Genomic DNA, 21,990 nt, shown 5'->3' on the forward strand with positions numbered 1-21,990 from the left:
TTCCTCTCCCACTCCCCCTGCTGTGTTCCCTCTCTCGCTGGCTGTCTCTATCTCTGTTGAATAAATAAATAAAATCTTAAAAAAAAAAAAAAGAACTCATTTCCAGCTTTGGAAGTGAGGATGGGTGTAAATCTGAAGATTTTCCAGAAGTAACATTTGAATGGAGCTTTAGGGAAGAGGAGGTCTATCTTCCCTTCTGCCATCTTTCTCTTTCTTCTAGGGGAAGGCATACGATTTGATCAGACCCTGACCATGGGTCATAGGTTGCCCCACATTTCCTAATGGGTATGGTCACAGAACATTAAATTAGGGCAAGTGGGTAATGCAGTATTCTCTCTTCCTTTACGCTTCCATATATCTGGAATTCTGCTGGTCTGGCCAAATTACTCTTCACCTCTGTCTTCAATCCAGCCACTAACAGATGTATAGACTGAATGGATAATGTTCCTCGGAGGCTACCCATGTTGCTTGCTAGTCTCTTCCTGTCAAGGATCTTTGAGAGGATCCTTTGGTCCTTTAAGAAGATCATACTCACCGCATCCTCATTTCAGATTAACTGACTGATGTTAGATCTAACTCTGGTCCTAAAGCAAAGGGGAAGTCTGTATGAGTTCTCTACAGCCACCATAGCAAAGTACCACAGACTGGAGGCTTAAAAAACAGAAATAAATGTATTTTCTGACAGTTTTGGAAGCTAGAAATCTGAGATCAAGGTGCTGGTAGGGTTGGTTTCTTTTGAGGCCCCTCTGTTTGGCTTATGGATGGCCACCTTCTCTCCGTGTCTTCACGTCATCTTCCCTCCATTCGTGTCTGTGTCCAAATTTCCTCTTTTTATAAGGACAATAATCATATTGTCCACCCTAACAACCTCATTTTAATGCCATTACCTCTTTGAGATCCTATCTCCAAATACGGTCACATTCTGAGATGCTGACTTTAGCATATGTAGTTTTGGGGGCACGATTCATCCCATAACAAAGTCCTATTTAGAGCTTGAATCTAAGCCAGTGTCTCAATCTGATTTGCCAGAAAACTCAATTATAATGGTACTTTGAGCTCCCATCTATCATTGTTCTTTTTGTCTATCTCTCTATGGAGCCCTCTGTGATGAATTGATTTGAGTGCACCCAGTTCTCCTATCCAAGTATCAACTAACAGTCTGTGCACTCTCCATCCCAAACACTAACATGGACTTTGAAAGATGCTGTGATTTGAATTTGTGGAGATGATGGAAAGCCACTGAACCTTTTGAGTAAATGTTATCTGCAGGGCTGAGACTGAGGTGAAGTGAGTGTGCACTCACTTCATGGGCAAAATTCAAGCGGGTGCCAAAAAATTCATTAATCAAGGCAATATTTTGATAAAGAATTTTAAAAACCAAGTTAGTGCAAAAAAACCTATAATAAACAAAATATCAAAATTTTAAATTCAGACGGGATCTGTGACAATCCTTCAATGATTTCTTTTGACAGGTGTCATTACATTTTGAGAGCCTGTTTTTCTGGATTAAGATCTTGTTATCCCTTCCAATTTCTCTTATAGGACATGACATTTAGATCTCTTATCAGTTTGCCATTCATTCATTCAACACATTACTTGTTTATCAAACGTTTATTAAGTGCCATACAGAATAGGAATTAAATATTTGTCAAATTAATAAACCAGTAATGACCTAATCACAGTGATTTTTAAAGATACTCACAGGAACTTTCTACTTTGGAAGAAAGAAGAAATATTGATAAATTGTTATATGTCAGAGGGGACCGGACTGCATGATGAAGGACCCTTAAAAAAATTTTTTTTCATTTATTAATTCAACAGATATTTATTTACTATCTACTAGTGCAGGACTCTGTACATATCAGTTAACATTTTACAGGTTAGTAGACAAAATAATCCAGAAACTCAAAGTATAAACTAAGTACTTTTAAGAGCAATAATTTTAAGGGAGGAATGCTCCTTTGGTGAATTACTCTAAAAGAAAATATTTACTGACTACATATCATTGCATTCCTCCAGCTGGGTATTAGAGTAGTTAGAGAAGGAGTAGGCAGAGACAGTGGAGAGAGGCATTTCTTCTTTATTAGTCATGACAAAGGAGAGAAATAAACCAATTTGGCAAAAAGTAGACTAAGTACAGTGATGAGTATGTCAATGAAGGAGAAATGCATTTGGATGCAAAACTTCAGGGCAGCCAGCCTCATATGAAAACTACAATCTGCTATCATTTAATCTCTACTGTTTAAAGTTTTAGGGAGGCAAGTACGCAGATTGCATCCTTTGTTCATAAAATGGAAGGACGAGTTTCAACCCCCAAAGGGGAGTATTGGCAGATGATGTTTTAAGTAATTTCCTGGAGAGTTATGGAATAAATGCTGAAATGAGAGGTCACTACAAGATCCCTCTTTGTGGGAGGGGGATAATATGGGAAAGAACAAAATTGCCCTCCTCTCTTGGGAAAAGGGGATGAAAGAAACGGGATAAGGAAGACAAATAGGCTAATCTAGACAATAGGCAGGAAATTAGGTGTAGTAAATGGTGTTATAAGGAGACTGCACAGAGCACTGGTGGGGAATGCACCCATTGAACTGAAATGACAATTCAGTTAACACTGATAGAACATCTACAATGTGTAAGAAACCACCCTGGAATACTTGGGGGGAGTCAGGGGGAGGCAAGACATGCCTCTATCTGACGCTGAGGATAAATAGGGAAGAAAATAACATTCATGAATCATTTTAATACAAAAATGATCTCCGGTACTTACTAGTATAAATATGTAAAATACATATATGTACTATGAAAATAAGACATATATATACACACACACACGTGATTTTAAGTGGTATATACATATACAAAAAATCATATATATGATTTTTAGGTAGGATTAAGTATCCAGTTTTATACTTTTTCTCCTCCTTTAGCTGGAAACCATGACATTCTTTCAAACTAGTGTGCAGCACAGAAAGAGACCCAACAGAAGAAAATCAATGGTGCCCTTAAAAAGCAGTTGTTGTGATTCATGTGTGAATCTACAGGGAAGTACCGTGTCCGGGCCCATTTCTCACAGGGATGCTGTGAAATTGGCCACTGAAATTGACAAAAATCTGTGAGAAGTTCCCAGTTCATTCCACTATTAAAACCCCCAAGCCATGGGTTTTGCTGGGTCACAGACTCCCTGATTGCCCAGATTCTGTTTGGAAGAATCACAGGACAGCTGACTGGGGACCAGGAGGGGGTCCAACAGTCCTGTTGCTGTGCATTTCTGATTGTAGCCTCTTCTCATCAGTCAGCTTCAGCAACATGAGTGCTAGGAGTCGATTCTCTTAATTGCTGATGTGGACAAGATGGTTTGGCCTTGCGCCAAGGTTCTCGGCTCCGTGGCTCTTGTTCCCGAAAACATCTGTCTTCTAGGTGACACTGACAGGGGAAATGAACTGTCCTCCATGTCCTTAAGCTCTCTACTTTGTCAAAACAACAAGCACAGCTCAATACACTGGGGGCTTATCTTTTAACCTCTGCTGGTGTGTCTGGCTTTAACATTACTGACCTCGGGCTCCAGGCCCCAGGCAAATGGACACATCTATTCCTGAGACATTGTTTGTCCTCCAGTGTCAATATTAGCAGAGGGAAGGGGGATCAATGGAAGTCTAGCTAGTCAAATTAGTCTTTGGAGGGAAGAGAATCAAAGACCATGTCAACACTGGTTTGACTGATTTTTAACCTCGGAGACAAGTCAATTCAGTTTAAAAGGGTTGAACCCATTGGGCATGGAAACCCATATGTACCGAGTACTTCCTCAGGCACATCATGAGTGGTGAAACACAGATGGGTCTTGGGGACCCACCCAGAGCCTGTGTGAGAACACCATTTGTGCTGCTACACAACACGAAAAGAGAAAGCTACAGGCTGCCTGTTCTGCTTGGAACTACTTGCTAGGAGGTCCTAGGTGATGTTTGCACCACTTTAGGGAAACAGCAGAATTCCTAAGAATAATAAACAGTGCCCAGCATGGTGCCAGATAGTTTCTATTTTCACAGGAGTTATTCTCCAATCAAGGCGAATTTGCTAATTGAATGGGTAAATTTTGTTGGCACTAACGAAGCCATGACCCAATGCTCTATGGGATATTTGTTCTCTCTCTTTTAACTCTTCCACTCCTGCCTTTTGTTTTGAAGTTTATCGGATAAACAACCAAGTTGGTCTCTGTACTTTGTAATTACAAGACTCGTACACCATGAATAATACTTTCGCAGAGCCCATAGGGATATATAACCCCAAGTAGCACTCTTCTTAGAATTAAGACCCTTGCCTGGGGAAATGCAAGGGAAGACATACCTTGCTGTGGATGCTTGCTATAGTTTCTAAATGCAGTCATAGCATCTTAGAGACTGTCCAGGGAGAGTCCCCATGATGAAGAACACTGTTTGAAAAGCAACTGGTTTAAGGGACAACTGGCACTACTGAGGCTGTTTATCCCAGAGAAGGGTTGCCATGGCGGCACTCTCTAGCTGAAGGATGACTAGTAGAAGGAGCAGGAGTTCAAATGACATCATGTCATTCCAGGTAGTAAAACTAGGACCAACGCATGAAGGTGACAAGGACACAGATTCTATTCAGCCTCTGGTCGAACTGTTCACAAAGAAAAGCTCATGCTCCCTTGGAATGCAGAGTGGAATGCAGAGAGCTCTCCATCACTGGCCCTATTAAAGTTCAAACAAGACCAAGTGAGAAGGGATATTGTGTTGGGTGGAAGGTTGCACCGTGTTGCCCTAAATGTGCTCACAGCACATGTGATCGTTTGATTCTATGAAGAGAAAGGAAACTCCCAAACACACGCTCTCCTCCACCAGGACTTCAGATTCCCCAGAATTGGTCCAGGATCTACTGAATCACAACAGTCAGAGACCTCCCATGAATTTATCTTCCTGCGATAACTCCTGTAGGCCAGCAGATGGACACTAAATAAATTCACACAAGAAATTAGAATTTGTCTACCTTTCATGCTCTTTGAAACCTCTGAAGCATTCTTCTCCGTGTTTCCCCACTTTCTTTCTTTAAAAGAATTGTCTCAGGAGCTCTCTTCCTCTGAAATTACCCCCTGTCGCTGCTGCTCGGGATGGTTTTACTAACTAGCAAGCAAATCTTCCAGAGAAAATGGATGATGGGCAGTTCTAAAGAGGAACATGGAGACTTTTTATCTCGGCTTTGCAATGATGGCAGCTTCTAGTCAAGAGCCTCAGACAGTCATTGACGTTGCCTGTAATGTCTTCCCGAGATGAGAGGCTACCGCTCAAAGGGAATCCTCTGAACGCAAGCTCCGTGGCACCCCTGTGCCACTTCAAAGAGTTGATTTGCCTGATGGAGAGAGATTCCTGCCAGATTAAGGCCTCAGTTATTGTTAATAGACGACTTCAAGAACTACCAGTCTGTTTTGCTAGATTCACAGCCAGGTTGGTTACTGGAAGCCACTTTCATAGGAATGAATAGTATGGCATTCTTAGCAGCCAAGGTTGAGGCCCCCTGCAGAGGACGTGGGACTGTAGTCAGTTTAATTTGAGAGGGGAGTGATTTTCATCATGGTTAAATGAAGCACAGGGGAGTTCAAAAGAAATTTCTGTGCCAGTCTACAAAGATACACACTGAGACAGAGTCAGATGTCGTGCTTTCAGGAAGACTGTGTCCTCATGGCTTCAGACCTGAATGGGAAGCCAGGAATCACATCTTTCAAAACTCTTCAGCATGATTGATTTTTGCCTTTTATCTTTGCAGACATAGCCATAAAACTGAGTCAGAATCCTTCAGTTAGGGGATAGGAGATCCAAGATGCCTTGGTTCTTCCTACAAGCAGAACTGCCCACTCTGAGCAACATTTCATCCCCTTAGGATTGTCACACATTTCAACCCATCCAGTACCAGACTCCATTCTATCATAGATCATCAGTATAATAAAACTCTCTGTGGAAAAAGGAAGGGGACATCCTCCCTCCAACACTCCTTACCTCCCTTTCTGTCCCCTGTTCCACTCCCTGTGCCATTCTGGCCCCCGAAGCAACCACTTTCAACTCTTAGCTCTGCTCTGGCATTTGCCTCCATGGTGCTAAATATCCAGAAGCAGCAATAACATATTGTCCATTATAGACATTATCAATCAATGTCCTGTTGTGATGAACAAAAATTTAGCTCTCCCCACGATTCCCTGCTTTCCTTCCCTGCATCTTCCCAAAAGAGTTATCATAATTATTAAAAACTGTCAATGATGTAAACACTGTGAATACATTGTTCCCTGTTAAGCCAAGGAGTATGCCATTATTATATTTTCTCTTAAAAAAATCTCTTTCTGTTCTGTTTCCATGGGGGAAGAAAGCACCCATTATATCCATTTTTGAGAATCACATCAAAGAAAGGAAGTAACCTGGAAATGTATTGTTCATTGTTACTGAATTCCAGAATGTAAGTGTAAGTTGAATAGTGTATGTGGCACATATTAACTTGGTAAAACGAAATCTGATGACATTGACTGTGAGATAGACACAAAGTCTGAAGCTTTATCCCCACTCTGCATAGGTAGGGATGGTGGGCGGAAGCAATGGTCTGCATGATTTGGGCCAGTTCTCTCCTCCACAGCCTCCCTCCCTTCTGGCATAGGCCAAGCCTGGGGCTCAGTGTAGCTTCTGAATACATCATCATCATCATCATCATCATCATCATCATCATCATCACAGCCTGTCTACACAGTCAATTTGATTTGACAAACACTGATTCAGCACCTATTCGGTGCCAGACCCTGGCTGGGACTACAAAGACAAATAAAACCGAAGGACAGCTACGTATTTAAAGAGCTATCATGTATAAGAGCACCATGATAAAAAGGACACAGTATGACAGGGTACAGAGAAGGGAATATTGGATTAGGACAGTGGAGGGTCAGTGATAGTTTCTGAGAGGAGTTAAATACTGGGGCATTTGTAAGAACCATTTCTTAGGGCTAAAAACAGAATGTGGTAAGGCAGGTGAAAGCTTATCTTTGAATTCCAGCTTCTCGGTATATACTCATTACATGCATTATTCACGATCCTTTTGGGGGCTAATGGCAGAAAACTAACCCAAATGCGTGTAAGCTAAAAAAAAAAAAAAATCAATTGGTTGGCATCTCAAAAAATGCAGGATACAGATTTCGGGCATGACTGGGTCCCAGGGCTCATTAGGGCTTGGTCTCTCTTAATTTCTCTGCCCTCTTCTTGTTGACTTTATTCAGAGAGATTCTTCACATATTGTGGTAGGGAGACCACCAGTAGCTCCAGGTTTGTAGCCTACCTTCCCAGTGACCCTAGAAGAAAGGGTACCTCTTCCCTCACAATCACAGAAGTTCTAGAATGATGTTTTTTTTTTGGTTGGCTTGGTTTAAAGTCCACCACGCTTGTGTGAATCACTGTGCCAGGGAGACGGACACCTCTGATTGGCAGGTCTAGCTCACGTGTCCACTGAAACCACACAGACAAAAGGGGGGGAGGAATTCGTCAAGGAAAATTAAAGTGTGGTTCACAAGAAGAATGAGGGATGGACAGCAGGCAAAACCAACAGATGTCCATGGTTCCTTTCCTGTCCTGATTGTACCAGAAATTTCCCTCCACTTTTTCTGAGGCCCTTGGGGATAGGATTGACAGATTTAGCAAATACAAGTACAGGCCAGCCAGGCAAATTTGGATTTCTGGTAAGTAAATAATATATATATTTTTGGTATAAGTGTGTCCCATGATTGTCATTTATCTGAAATTTAAATTAAAAACAAAAACTGAAAATTCAACGAACAAATAAACCACCTCAAGGCTTTGACATAAACATTAAAAATATTTAAACATTAAAAATTAATTAATTAACTGATTAATTAATTCAGCAGGGCATCTTGTATTTTATCTGGGAACCCAAACTTAGTACCTCTCAGAAAAAAACAAAACCATTGGAAACACTAAAGCATAAGAAGGTTTTAATAACTTAAAATACTCCCTGAATGTGAGTTTGTTGTTGTTACTGATAAGCAAGTTTGGAGACCTTAATTGAAACGGTGGTCATCGGGGCGCCTGGGTGGCTCAGTCGGTTAAATGTTTGCCTTCGGCTCAGGTCATGATCCCAGGGTCCTGGGATTGAGCCCCACATCGGGCTCTCTGCTCAGCAGGGAGCCTGCTTCTCCCCCCCACCCCCCGCCGCCTACCACTCTGCCTTCTTGTGCTGTCTCTCTCTGTGTGTGTCAAATAAATAAATAAATAAATTCGAAAGAAAGAAAGAAAGAAAGAAAGAAAGAAAGAAAGAAAGAAAGAAAGAAAGAAAGAAAGAAAGAAAGAAACTGTGATGTGAATTTTGCTTGCACACTGGAATCTCTCCAGGAGCATTATAAATACTAATGGTTGGGTCCCACCCTAAATACACTGGTTCAGAATATTTGAGGTGGGGGCTTAGAATTTTTCAAGTCTCCCTAGATTTCTGCATATGGCTAAGGTCAGAAAGCACAGAGCAAAAGCATTTATTCTTTGAAGGAAATTTCTGCATTAGGAAACAGAGGAAAAGCGGTCTAGAAGTATTCTCCAGTCTTTCTAAGCTCACGCCAGTCAGACAGTCTGCCTTCTACAAGATGATTTCTGGTTCGCAGAGCACACTGACAAATTTGATGAAAAGTCACCCTTGGAATGATTTTTCCATTGCGTGCTGGCAAATGCAGCCTGAGTGTAATTTTTACAAATGAGTGCCAATAGAAGAGCCTTCCTGCAAGGACAAAGAATATGGGAAAGATGGTTAAATTGTTATTTAGCTTAGATTTAATAAAGGAATCTTTTATTTCCTGAGAGTATTAGCTATGTAGTTTCAACACTTTCTGTTAAGCCTTTTAATCACGGGAGATTTGCGAGTTATCTGAGGATTGTGTTTAGAAGGGTCTTACTAGAAGACAGCTTCATTTGACATCAGGATAGGTTTCGAGATGGCTACTATGCTTGCCCTCTGTGTGTCCTCCTCTCTCTGCTCTCAGTATTTCTTCGATCATGTTGGATTTTTGTGACTGTGGCTTTGGCTTTAACTATGTTTACATGTAAATATATATATGATCTCCAATCCACTACAGAGAGTGGATCCCAAAACTTAGTCCAGAGATGAGCTATATCAGCGTCACCTAGAAAGCTTAATAAACACACACACACACGCACACACACGCACACATACACACCCTCATCCCAACTTCAGTAATTTGACACAGTTGGTCTGGCCTAGGGTACAGACCATTTTCTGTTGATGATTGGAAACATTATTCTAGGTGAGTCTACTGCACATTTAGCTTTGAAAATCATTAGGTTCAGCAATCTCTGTGGGTAAGGTTGATGGTAACGCAAGTTACCATCTATTGAGTATGTGTAATGGCACGAAGCACAGTAGAATCCCTTTACAACACACATCATCTCCTTTCATCCCCCACGTGCCCAAAGAATTTTTATTCCCCTCTTAGTAATGGAAAGACAAAGTAACCAAGTATTGTCAAGATCACCTAGCTTGTGCTTGGTAGAGCTGGGGTGCACATCCAGATTTCGATGTGTCTCCAATGCTTGTGTCGCTATGTGTGGCATTTTATTGTCCTTATGACCACAGGAGTGGCACATGGAGCCTGAGGGCAACAGGTCAGGTATCTGAAGGCTTTCTTCCTGGATGATCTTAGGATCTCCCATTTGACATAGATATTCTGCTGGGCAGGGTAGCCTGGAAACCACGTGAAGGAAGGTTCGATGTGTCACTCACTCCTAGAACCAGAAACCTGTTCTCTGAAAGTAGTTTGTACAATGTTCCTGACAGTGAAGTTAGGAGTCTTGGGCTTCTGAAGACTTTGAAATGATGGGAATGTATCTCCCTGGAAACTTGAACTCTTTGGGTTCAAGCGTTTGACAACGCTTCTTGTAATGTCAAAGCTAAGCTCCTCCAATTGCTCAGTTCCTTTTGAGATCTGAAGTTTCTTGCCAATAATTCACTCGGAAGAGTAAGGCACTCTCACATATAAAGAACAAATTAAGGTGAGGGACTACACAAGACCTTTCTGCAAAGAGAAAACTTTGATATGCCAGCTAAGTTTCCTGTGTCCCTCTGTATAAACACTGGTGCCATGAGAGGCTTAGTAAACTGAATGGTGTGAGGTTGGGATATTTCCAGAATGGGAAACAATTATTCCAAAATCTTCAAAGAGTTAATGATCTCTGCAACTGGGGCTTTCTGCATGATTGTGTATGCTATTAGCATAGCTCCGTTTCAATATTGTAATAGTTTCATAATGTGATTCCAGCTGCTTGCTATCCCCTGTGGCTGGTTATTCAAAACAAATCTTTGGTAAATATGATATTTTTTCTCACATTCCTCACTTCTTCCCGCTGGTCTCTCATGCTATGAAGCCACAAGGGCCCGTTTTCTTCCTGTCTCACATTGCCATGCTAAACAAAGGATGAAGACATACTGATGTGTGTGAGACAGGTGGGCCACAGAGACATTCTCGGTAACCCAACAGTGGAGGCATTCCATGTGTGCGGAGAATCCAGTGGCACAGGGGTCGATGATCAGCCCTTCAGCTGTTGACATTGAGGTCATTGTTTCCAATTTCTGCCTCTGATGGTAGCAACCTGAAAGCCAGTCCCTGTCATCAGTAGTCAGTGAGAATGATTTACCAGTGCTATTCCCTGGGGAACAATTCTCATGGCTTGGTTGGCTGTCAGGATTTATCTTATAGCCATCGTCTAGTTAGGGTCTCCGAGCTCAGCCAACCAGTGGAAACTCAAGTAATTTTTCTGCCATTCAGATCACAAAATTGCAGCTTCTAAGGGACCATGCAGATGATCTCGTCTATGGTTTTTACTCTGGGCTTCGGGGTGGTCTTGGGTCAGTGGAAATGCTTCAGGGGCTAATGCAGAGTAAGGAGTCAAGGAATAAATAGGACCGCTGGCTTCTTCCTCCTGTTTCAAAAAGAACTGCTGTGCTTCCCTATGTCTTTTAAATTTAGGTTTCATATAAGATTTTGTGTAATCCAGTAGGGGACATTCATTTGGGTTTTTGGTCTGAGCAGCGTATGCTATCCTCCCCCAGTAGCAGCCCAAACTTTCCCTTTGAGGAATTCCCTCTCCCCCTCTATGTGTAGTTTTGGTGAGACTATAAATTCAGATGTTATTGTGCAGTGGAAGATAAAAGGGGTCACTGGGGTTCCTCCTCTCGGATCTGTCTGCTTGCTGGCCTGATGCTACCAGTAAAAAGGCCACTTACCCCTGAGCATTGCCAATCACATAGTGGAACTTTGAACAGTGAGCAAGGAATGCAAAGGAAATGAAATGGTTGGGATTCCTCTATGCCAGCATTATTGCCCTATTTTGTTTGCTCTATTATGGGTCTGTTTCTGCAATTGCTGCTGCCAAGCTCCTTGTAGTGCCTTAATTCCATATCATTTTTTCTTTCAAATCAATTCCATGGCATCTGATATCCTCCTATTAATTACCTTTTTTCAGACCATCCAAATACCCTAGCTTATACAAAACCCTTTATTTCAGGGGGACAAATTGAGGACAAGGCAGCGTGTATACCCTGCTCAGAAGTCCCCTTACACTAAGTCATAGCTAAGCCTAGAACTCGAATCCAGGCTCCTGGCTGAGCTCTTTCTCCTTCATGGGGTAAAATGTTCAATTGTCTACAGTGGCCAGACCCACAGCATAAATGAGTTCTAACTCCCCCCATCTTTCCCTAAATTACATGACCTTCTCAATCCTCTATTTTTCCTACTTTTGATTGGAAAAGGGGCACAGAAAGAAAACAACTCTTTATTGTAGGAAAAATATAGTGTGAAGACAATAAAAATTGGCAACCGATACTTTGCTCCAATATTAGGTAGACAATAGGGAGTAGTGGGGATTGTGGAAAGGTAGGATATACTCTCTATCTAAAAGTAGTGGGCCACCATTCAGCTCTAGCTTGTTATTGCCGTGGAATAATTTTGTCCCTGTGTTGCCAGAAATACTTATTTTTTAAAAGATGCGCTGGAAATCTGAAATTCTTAATGTAAATTGTCTGATCTTGTTTGTGGTTGCTTAAATTGTTTGAAACAACTAGAAATGCCAAGTAACATGTCTCTGGGTTGGATTTAACCCATGAACTACTGGCTTTCAATTTCTTCCTATCTCAAATTCATTCCTCCTTTTTCCCATAAATATGTACGCTACACACATGTGAAGATGTGGATAACTCCCTTCTGTCCTGGAAAACTTCTGGGAACAAACTGCATTTTGAGTCCTTAGATGCTCTCCACCAGAAAGAAAAATGCAAGCTTCATTCATTTTCAATTTGGCTGCCCTTATATTCTTAGCTAAAGTTCAGGGTGAAGGAAAAGGTTTAATTAGAAGATTCATTAATTAGACTGTTTAGTTTTCCTGTAGGGATGAAATGAGTATCTGTGGAACAGTTCTGTCACATAGATCATTATGTAGAAAGGTCAGACATGACGAGATATTGATATCAGGTGTTCAGGATGATTACACTGCAGCACTGTGCAGAAAAAGTCACCGCGATGTATGTTTCCAGATCAATGAACAAATGAAAGAACATGTATGAGGCCATATTTTAAAATGATATAGAATAATGAGCTTAAAAAGTAGCTGGTTTATAATGAGTAATGATGAAGATTGAAAATTACGTTTTAAGGACTGTGAAACATGCTGTAGGGAAATCCCACGGTAAAAGTCTGGACCAGGGGTTGGCAAACTAGAGCTTGTGGGACAAATTTGGCTCATTGCTGGTTTCTGCAAATAAAGTTTTATTGGAACACAGCATGACCATTTGCTTTTGTGCTACAAGGGCAGAACTGGGAACTTGTAACAGAGACTGTAGAGTTTGCAAAATCTAAAATCTTTACTGTCTGGTCTTTTAGACCAGAAAAAGTTTGCCAACCCCTAAGAGTGTTGAGTTCTATTTTAGAGATGATGTGTCCAAAGAATCAGGATAGCCTAGACTAAGGTACAGAGTGGAGACAGAGGTGGTAGAAGTTCAGATTTATTTGGAAGTTTCATTCAAAAGGAATTGGTGAATTGGATGAGGGTTATGAATGAAAATGAAGGCATAAGGGGAAAAAACAAAAAGAGGCAGGAGAAGGGAAGGTTTGTGGAACAGAGCAGGACTCCTCAGCTTCTTAGCCTCTAGAAGAACCCCCGACTTGCCCCATTTTGAATTGCACCCAAGTGAATAATGTCTCGCTTTTAGATGAGAATTACATCTGAGCTGATGTGTCTCTGGGAGTGAGAATGGTCAAGATCAGTGGATGTGGATGGTTCTGAGTGTGGAGGCTTCATTTTATGGGTAAAGTGCGAAAAATGTGTAACTTCCAGGGAGTGTCCTTCAAGGTATGATGCCTAACTCTCTTTCCAGCTCCTTCTCCCTGTGGGCTGGAATAGATATTTAATGATTTGCTCTAGTCATCTTGATCCATGAGGTGGTCTTGAGAAGGAAGCCATGAATGGTGGAGCAGCAAGAATTAAAGGAGCCAGTGACTAATATAATAGAACGTCATTCAGCCCTGGGCACCTAGCCCCAGATTTCCACCTTCCTCAAACCAATGCTACATCGGGTTTGTAATGTTTCTCACAGCTGGGCTGATTTTTTAAAAATACAGTATATACTCTGAAAAGTTGTCAGTTCTGATTATTTTAACCTGATGCTGAAGATACCTGTTTAAGGGCTTTGTCCCAAGTTACCAAACCTGTGGACTCTGTAGCCATTGGAAGATCCTTTCTTTCATTCCTGATATTGGTAATGTATCTCTTCTCTCCTTTCTTCTTTATCAGTTTTAATAGAAATTCGATTCTATTCTTCTTCTCTATTGTTATTCTTTGTTTTCAATTCCATCCCTCAGCTTATGTTACTTCTATTTTGCTTTTTTCCCCCTAGTCTCTTAAGGAGGAAGCTTTGATAATAGATTTGATACTTTTGTTTCTCAGCATGCACATTTAATTCTATAAATTTTCCTCTAAACATTGCTTTAGCTACAACCTGTACTCTCTGACTTTTGTATTTTCATATTGGTTAGTTGAAAATATTTTCTAATTTCCCTTGAAACTTCCTCTTTGACACAATGATTATGTAGAGGTGTATTGTTTAATTTCCAAGTATTTGGAGATTTTTCTTTCATATTTCTGTTATTGGTTTCTGGGTTAATTCTATTATGAGCAGAGAACATATCTTGTATGATTTCAATTCTGTTTATTTGTTATGGTTTGCTTTATGAAGCCAGATATGTTCTATCTTGGAGAATGTTACATGTGAACTTAAAAAGAATGTATATTCAGCTGTTGTTGGTGGATGGTTTTATAAATGTCAGTTAGACACAGTCAGTTGATGGTGTTATTTAGGTCTTCTATATTCTAGCTGATTTTTTTTGATCAACCAGTTCTATCAATTACTTAGGAGTGTTGCAGATTTGTCTATTTTTCCTTTTAGTTCTGTCAATTTTTGCTTTAAGTATTTTGAATCTCTGTTGTTACATGCATATATATTTAGGATTCTTATATCTTTTGATGAAACTACCCTTTTAGTGTTATGTAATATCATTCCTTATCCCCAGTAATTTTCTTTGTTCTGAAGTTTATATAGACTGATAAAGCTACTAGAGATTTCTTTTGTTTACTGTTTGCATAATATACCTTTTTCTAGATGTTTGCTTATTACTTGGCTATATTAATATATTTATATTGAGTCCCTTTAGACAGCATAAAGTTGGATCATGTGTTTAGTCTATTTTGATATTCTTTGTCTTTTAATCAATGTGTTTCATGCATTTATATGTAAAGAAAATATTGGTATGTTAGGATTTTAATCTACCATTTAACTGTGTTTTCTGCTTATTCTTTTCATTCTCATTCCTTTGTTCCCCTTTCCTGCTTTTATTGTGTGTTATTGGAATATTTTTTGTATTCATTTTCATTTATTTACTATGTTTTTCACTACACCTCTTAATGTAATTTTTAGTAGATGCTATGGTGATTACAATATTCATATATATTTTTACACAGTCTATTTAGAACACATAATTTACCATTTCAAATTGAATGTAGCAAACTTATTACCATTTAGGTCCCATGATTCCCTTCCCTTCATCTTGTAGGTGTCTTATTTAAAGGATAAACTATTATGTTTATGCAAATACTTACCATTTATATTGTTCATCCTTTGCTTCTTTCAAATAACACCATGTCATTCCATGGATAGTGCAAGTACCTTATAATAAAAAAAAAATATTCCTGATTCCTCCCTCCTGTTCCTTGTATTATTGCTGTCATTTATTTTACTTATACATAAGCGTACATATAATATATATGCATAGATAATCAACACATTGTTGTGATTATTATTTTAAACAAGTTGTTATCTGTTAGATCAATTAAGAATAGAGACAATATTCTATTTTACCTTTATTTATTCATTCTCTGATGTTCTTCCTTCCTTTACATAGATCCAGTTCCTGGTCTATATAATTTTCCTTCTATCTGAAGAACTTCTAAGATGTCTCACAAGGTAGGTCTCTGGTCAACAAATTCTCTCAATATTTTTTTGTTTTTCCACTGTCATTACCATTCTTCTATCAATCCCACCCAATGAGTTTTAAACTTTTGTGTGTTGTATTTTTCTGTTTTAAAATTCCCATTTGTTTCATTTGTGTGTATTTTCTATTGTTTTGCTGATACTTTCTATCTTTCCATTTATTTCAAGAGTGTTGATCCTTACTTTTTGGAGCATTTATTTATTTATTTATTTGGTAGGCTTCATGCCCAGCACAGAGCTCAGTGTGGGGCTTGAACTCATGATCTTTAGATCAAGATCTGAGCTGAGATCAAGAGTCTGTTGCTTAACCGACTGAGCCACCCAGGTGCCCTGGAGCATTTTTATAATGAAAGCTTTACGCAGTCATTGTCAGATAATTCCAACATCTGAGTTATCTCAGCATTCACTTGCACCAATTGTCTTTCTCCATCTGAACCCATATTTTCCTGGTTCTCTGTATGCCAAATAATTTTGGATTGCCTTTTTATCATTTTGAATATTATCTTATAAGGCTCTAGGTCTTAGGTAGAGCCTATGGACAATGTTAATATTTTTGTTTTAGCAGGCAATCAACCATATGAGCTCAGACTGATGTTCTGACCAGTCTTCTATGGGTTGTGGTTTTAACGTTGATTATATGTTCAAAGCCTTGCGGTGCTTTATGGACCCGTCAGATGTGCGTGCTCCGCCCTATGGTCAGTTTGAGACCTTGATGATAACCCCTGGTTCCAGTTCTCACAGGCTTTGGTATGCTGTGTAGGATCAGATTCATGTATGCACAATTTGTGGGTGCGCTTGGGAATTCATAAGCGACATTCTGAGGTCCAGGTTCCTTTCCTGAGTTCCTTCCTCTCTGTGATTACCCTAGTTTTTTCAGACTTCTTGAGACTCTTTTTATGTTCTATGACCAGAAACCTGGGGTCTAATGGAACTTGGTTTTCCATGTACTTTCTGTGACTGTGCCTGCTAAGCCAAGTGGTGGGAGAACAGAGAGAAGAAAAGAGCCATGGGGAAAGGGCTCCATCCTCCTAGGACCACAGATCCTTTGATCAGAAAAGAAGAGACCCTTGCTTCAGAGTTTTAGGCTTCTGTGGCTCCCTCTTCCAATACTATTGCTGCCACCACAGGCATCATAGAATTGCCTAGGGACCGAGGTATAAGAGAATAAGAAAATAGGCCATAAATTTAAAAAGAGAAGAAAAATGGAAGACTTCCCCAATTTTCTGAGTGTCAGGATACTTCATTTTTGCTCCATGATACAGACCTAGATGCTTCTTCTGGAGAACTCTGTCTGCACCGATCCACACTGGTTTAAGGTTTCCTTGATTCCAGGAAGGATACCAGGAGGAGGAAAAAAATGGTAAATACATCAGTTCAATGATATATCACATTCTAGTCTTTTCCAGTTTTCCTTCTACTTATTTTCCTGGGTCCCTGAATAGCTACTCTCTGCTTTCTTCATCCAGATTTTATAGCTGTATTCAGTAAGAAAATCAGTGTGGAGGGTATTTATTTCATCTTATATGAAATTGGAAGCACCCCTAGATTTTAATCATCAGCAAGCCCCTTCCCTCCACCAGTAGGATACTCTAAGTCCAGCCTAATTTGGGACTCCTTTTACCTATAATATAGTCCCAGATGCAATAATACAATAGGCTGGGCAAAGGCTAAATTGAACAATAAGATAACTTCTCATACCAAGTTGTTACAGCAGCCCTTTGGGGAATAAGCCTTAATTTTATTGAACCTATGCTTTTCTTCTCTGTTTTATAGTATCACTTTTTCAGACATCCAGTGCATTCATCCACTTCCCTATTTTACAGACAGGAACACAAAGGCCAAAGATTTACTAGGATCTCACAGAAAATTATTCAAAGCCAGGTTCCACTTCCTTATTTTATCATCTTGTCACCTGGAGAAAAATTGTGGCAGATGCTGAAAATTTTGGCAAGCATGCCATATGAGAAAAAAAAAAAAAATCCTAAACACAGACATTCCAAACACAAGAATGGTTATTATGCAGAGGTGGAGAGGTAGAGATGATTTCCTCAGAGAAAGACGTGGAAAGGATTTTCTAGATTCTTCTATTTCTCCACTGTTATTTATTCCTTAATCCACTACAACCTGGCACCTGCCCTCCTTACTCTACTGAAAGTGTTCTTGGAAAGAGAGTCATGAAAAGAGAGAGAGAGAGTGTCCCTGCATTCTGCAGCGTCATCGAACTCTCTGGCACAACGGCCTCATTAGCACTCCTGATACAATCTAACCGCTTCTGTCCCCTTGTTTTCCTTCAAACCCTTCTGGAATCCCCTTTCAAGGAGGGGAATGGAGATGCAAGGGAAATCACCTGAAAGAAGTTAATTGCCTTTGCTTCTAATTACCTTCCTTTTTCAAGGGCAGTGGGTTAATTATCAAGACACTAACCACATGTTAGATTCCCTGAGTGAAAGACACTTTTCTTTTAACATGATCACACTGTGTTAATGATACTCACTGCTACCGGAATACTGCAAAATCGTTGTCCCTGAGCAGGTCGCTCCACAGAAATATTCATCGAGCATAGAGCATTAACCCCCTGATTGCATATTAAACAAATTTCTTCAAACTGTAAAATTACTTAGCAAGAAAAAAAAATACATTAATTAAAAATCGATCCTTAGCCAGCCCAGAACTACATTTAAAATGCTCCAGAAGCGGCTAATTAAAGAGTTAGAAAATACCACACTTCTCTATGTGCCTCGAGTACCAAATAAAACTGTTCGTATTTACTCTGCAGGGTGGACTAGTGCTTTTTAAAGTTTGGTTTCTTAACAGCAGTAAAGGGAGTCCTAATCAACCCAAAATTGGCTTCAGGTCAACATGCACACGATTCGCTTTGCCAGAAGTGCTTCTCAGTGATTCAAGACTCTGAACGCATAAGCGTATGTGACGCCTGCATTCAAAGTCTGGATCAAGATGGCGGTTTCTAAATCCCAAGTTCAAATCAAGTGCTAATCATTAATACTGAGCACTCCTCAGGCAAACTCACCTTTAGGTACATTTAGGGAAGTGGTTCTCACACTTGAGGATCGGAATCCCCCAGAGGGCTTATTAAAACACAGATGGTTGGGCTACCATCCCCAGAATTTCTGATTCACTAGAGCTAGAGTGAGGCCCTGGAATTTGCATTTCTTTTTTTTTTTTTTTTAAAGATTTTATTTATTTATTCGACAGAGATAGAGACAGCCAGTGAGAGAGGGAACACAAGCAGGGGGAGTGGGAGAGGAAGAAGCAGGCTCCCAGCAGAGGAGCCTGATGTGGGGCTCGATCCCATAACGCCGGGATCATGCCCTGAGCCGAAGGCAGACACCTAACCGCTGTGCCACCCAGGCGCCCCTGGAATTTGCATTTCTAGCAGGTTTCCAGATGTTGCTAATGCTGCTGGTCCCTGAATAACACCTTGGAGAAGCACCGATTTAAGTTAAAGAGGGCAGTTGACACCAAAGATATGGTGTGGTTACTTACCCCAGGGCGATTCCATCCTTTATCTGAAGGTCTCCTATCCCCTAGCAGCTAGAGTTCCCACTTTTTTTTTTTGCTTGTCTGTCTCCTTTTTTCACCATGGACCTACTACTTTGGCTGTATTATTGTCAGTATTCCATTAGGGATGTTGGGGCTGTAAACAACAGAAAGGTGAACTCAGATTGGTTAAAGAAGTTATTGAATAGATTTGTGTTCAATACACACAATTTTCTAGCTCACAAAAGTGAGGTCTGGGTGTTGAGTGGCTTTTGGTGTTGCTTAATCAGGTGGCCTGCTGATGTTTTCAAGGAACCACATACTTCCCTTCCATTTCTCTGCTCTGTAAGCCACAGTTTGGGTCTTATCCTAAGACTGGTCCCTCTGTGGCTTTAGGATGGCTTCCAGCAACAATCGAGCCTCCGAGTTGCTTGCTCATGACCACTGGGAGAGAAAGTGACTTCCCAGGGCTCTTTTCACAACAGAGAAAAGTTTTCCAGCAGCCTCTGGCAGGTCTCTTGTTATGTCTTCTTGCCCAGTGTTAGGTCACATGCTCATTCCTCACCCAGTCACTGGCATGGGGATGGATTTACCTTTTGCCTAATCAGACCACCTCCTAGAGCATCAGATGGCTCCTAGAGGATGGGCATCGGATTCTCCTGAGACCCATGGTATGCATGATTACAGATCTACATGGAAGTGGCATTTTCTTGGAATGAAGGAAGGGGGAATGGGCACTGGGTAGCAATTAACAGTGTTTACTATACTTTCCAACCCTTCTGAGAGTAGATATTTCTAGAAAACTACAAAGCCAACTGGAAAACGATATTTTGTATTTTTTCAAGGCATGAAACTATTTTCAGGGTAAGATTTATCAGAATTCATCGGCCGATGGGAAAGGAGGAGGTAGTGTGGTAGGCGTGGATTTGAAACTCAGATCTGCCATCTATTAAGAATGAAGCTTTTATTCACCTTTGACCTCCAGTTGTCTCTCCTTTAAAATAAGGATAATACATAGTTTTCAGGGTTGTTAGGGCTGGAGAAAATGGGTGCAGAGGATCTGAACCACAACAGGGGCTCGATCTATTGGAACCGTTACCATCTGTAATAATAACTGAGCCAGTTGCAAACACACCACCTGGATGTGATCTATGTTGGTGATTCTTTTTCTCTTCCCTCTTTCTTTTCACTGGACCTCCTCTTCCTTATTGTTTTGAAGTCCCATCATTGGACTAATTCCTTCTTATGTATTTCTGTGTTGTGTGTGTGTTGAAAACTAAAATAGCAATTGGCAAAGTTCAAATGATCTCAATTTATGAGACTCAGGAAATTTTAAAATGTTAAGTTTAATGTGCAGCCTTGGCAAAATTCTGTATCTGACTATGAAACACGTTTAAATGTTTAGGCAACTAAAGAATTCAGGGACGACTAGACACCAACAAGCTTCCCCTAGGAAGAGGTCAAGCAAATGGACTTGGATTCCTTGTTGGATATAATTACCATATTGATGGGTGTGAAGGCATGTTCCCCAGATCACGGTGTGTGCACCCACTTATTGCTTGTGAGATAATTTTAGATGCATTGACTCCTATCACTCACCAGATACTGACTGACACTGTGTGTTCATTATCAAGGCTCAGAAGGGCAACATTCTCATCCTTACATGGCAGTTGGCATCCTCGCTGTCTACTCTTCACCATCTGCTCCTCCTGTGGTACTTCTGATATCACAGCCTACCCACTGGGGCTGCTTTGCACCCTCTCTTCCATCTGTCAACTCATCTCTGCCTTTAGCCTTCCTCCTGTTAACTTTCCAAGTACCCTCTTCCTAACCTTCCCCTTGTCATGTCCTCCCCCTCAGCTCCATGTCTATCAAACTACCCCATGTAACCTCAGCTCCTTGATCAGTTTCTCCTGTAGCTTCTCCAATTGCTCAGTAACCCTCTCACCCCCAGGGTCCATCCTTCTTTTGGTCTCCACTGCTTTATCTTCAAAGTAAACTCACTGGTCTGCGTAATAGTCTCAGATTTCTTATCCCAAGATGGCACACCCAGCTGGCCCAGTGTTTTCCTCCTGTCCTTCCAGGCTGGTTGTCTGTCAGCATATCCCTTAGCTGCTTTTCTAAACCTCTGAGATGACAAACATCAGACTCACTTCTCTCTCCATATTTTGGCAATTCAACGCTTTGTCCTCTACATCAGAGTGCTTGTATTCCACCCCCCCCCCCGGGGTCATGGCCCTTTCTGCTTTTTGCATATTTTCCCTGCCTTAAACTTTATTTTCCTTTACAAAAACCTCATCTTTGTGTATGTATGAAAATGAGACAATTTAAAGAAAACTCTCAAATGGCTAGCAGTGCATATGGTATGTGGGGTTGGCATAAATCGTGAGGGGTGTGCAGAACCCACCAAAGTTGGGAGCACTGCACAATATAAGGTAACAAAGGGCCCAGAGAAGGCCTTTCAGGAACATGGAAAAATACTAGCTGGCTGGCAAGACTCTCAGGTAACCTCAGCATGTTAGAGGCCCTGGGTCAAGCTCAAAGAAGACTCTTAATATTGTGTCTAAAAAAAAAATGTTGTGTCTCACAACATTTAAATCCTATTCTCATGGTATAAAATGTTTAAAAACTGGCTCTCAAAGAAAAAAAAAAAGACAAACAGAAGCCCTAGATGGTACTATTTGCTAATTTCCCTAGTATACTCTCATAATGGCTGACCCTAGGTTAATAGCTTGACATCACTACATGTGGATTTGGGAAGAGGAGAACACACCCAACTTTCACCAGTTGGTCAAGTTTTTGTGTGAGCATGTTTCTGTTTTTCTTGGGTATATATCTAGAAGTGGAATTACTGGGTCATATAATAATCCTATATTTAACTTTTTGGGGAACTGT

At 40.6% G+C, this 21,990-nt stretch overlaps 1 long non-coding RNA gene across 3 annotated transcripts in view; it reads left to right on the forward strand.

Moving 5' to 3' along the window:
- The window catches only part of LOC113271231 (uncharacterized), a 251,948-nt gene that overhangs the window by 113,020 nt on the left and 116,938 nt on the right, over nucleotides 1-21,990 (forward strand). For 2 of the 3 annotated variants that reach the window (XR_008959022.1, XR_008959024.1), the window contains exon 4: nucleotides 15,509-15,570. This is a non-coding gene — a long non-coding RNA (uncharacterized LOC113271231). Of the gene's footprint in view, nucleotides 1-15,508; nucleotides 18,745-21,990 lie in introns of those variants that run through there. The other variant, XR_006411890.3, reaches the window with a different exon arrangement.

This window comes from Ursus arctos, unplaced genomic scaffold (assembly GCF_023065955.2).
Source record: "Ursus arctos isolate Adak ecotype North America unplaced genomic scaffold, UrsArc2.0 scaffold_14, whole genome shotgun sequence".
In the NCBI taxonomy this organism is placed as follows: Eukaryota; Metazoa; Chordata; class Mammalia; order Carnivora; family Ursidae; genus Ursus; species Ursus arctos.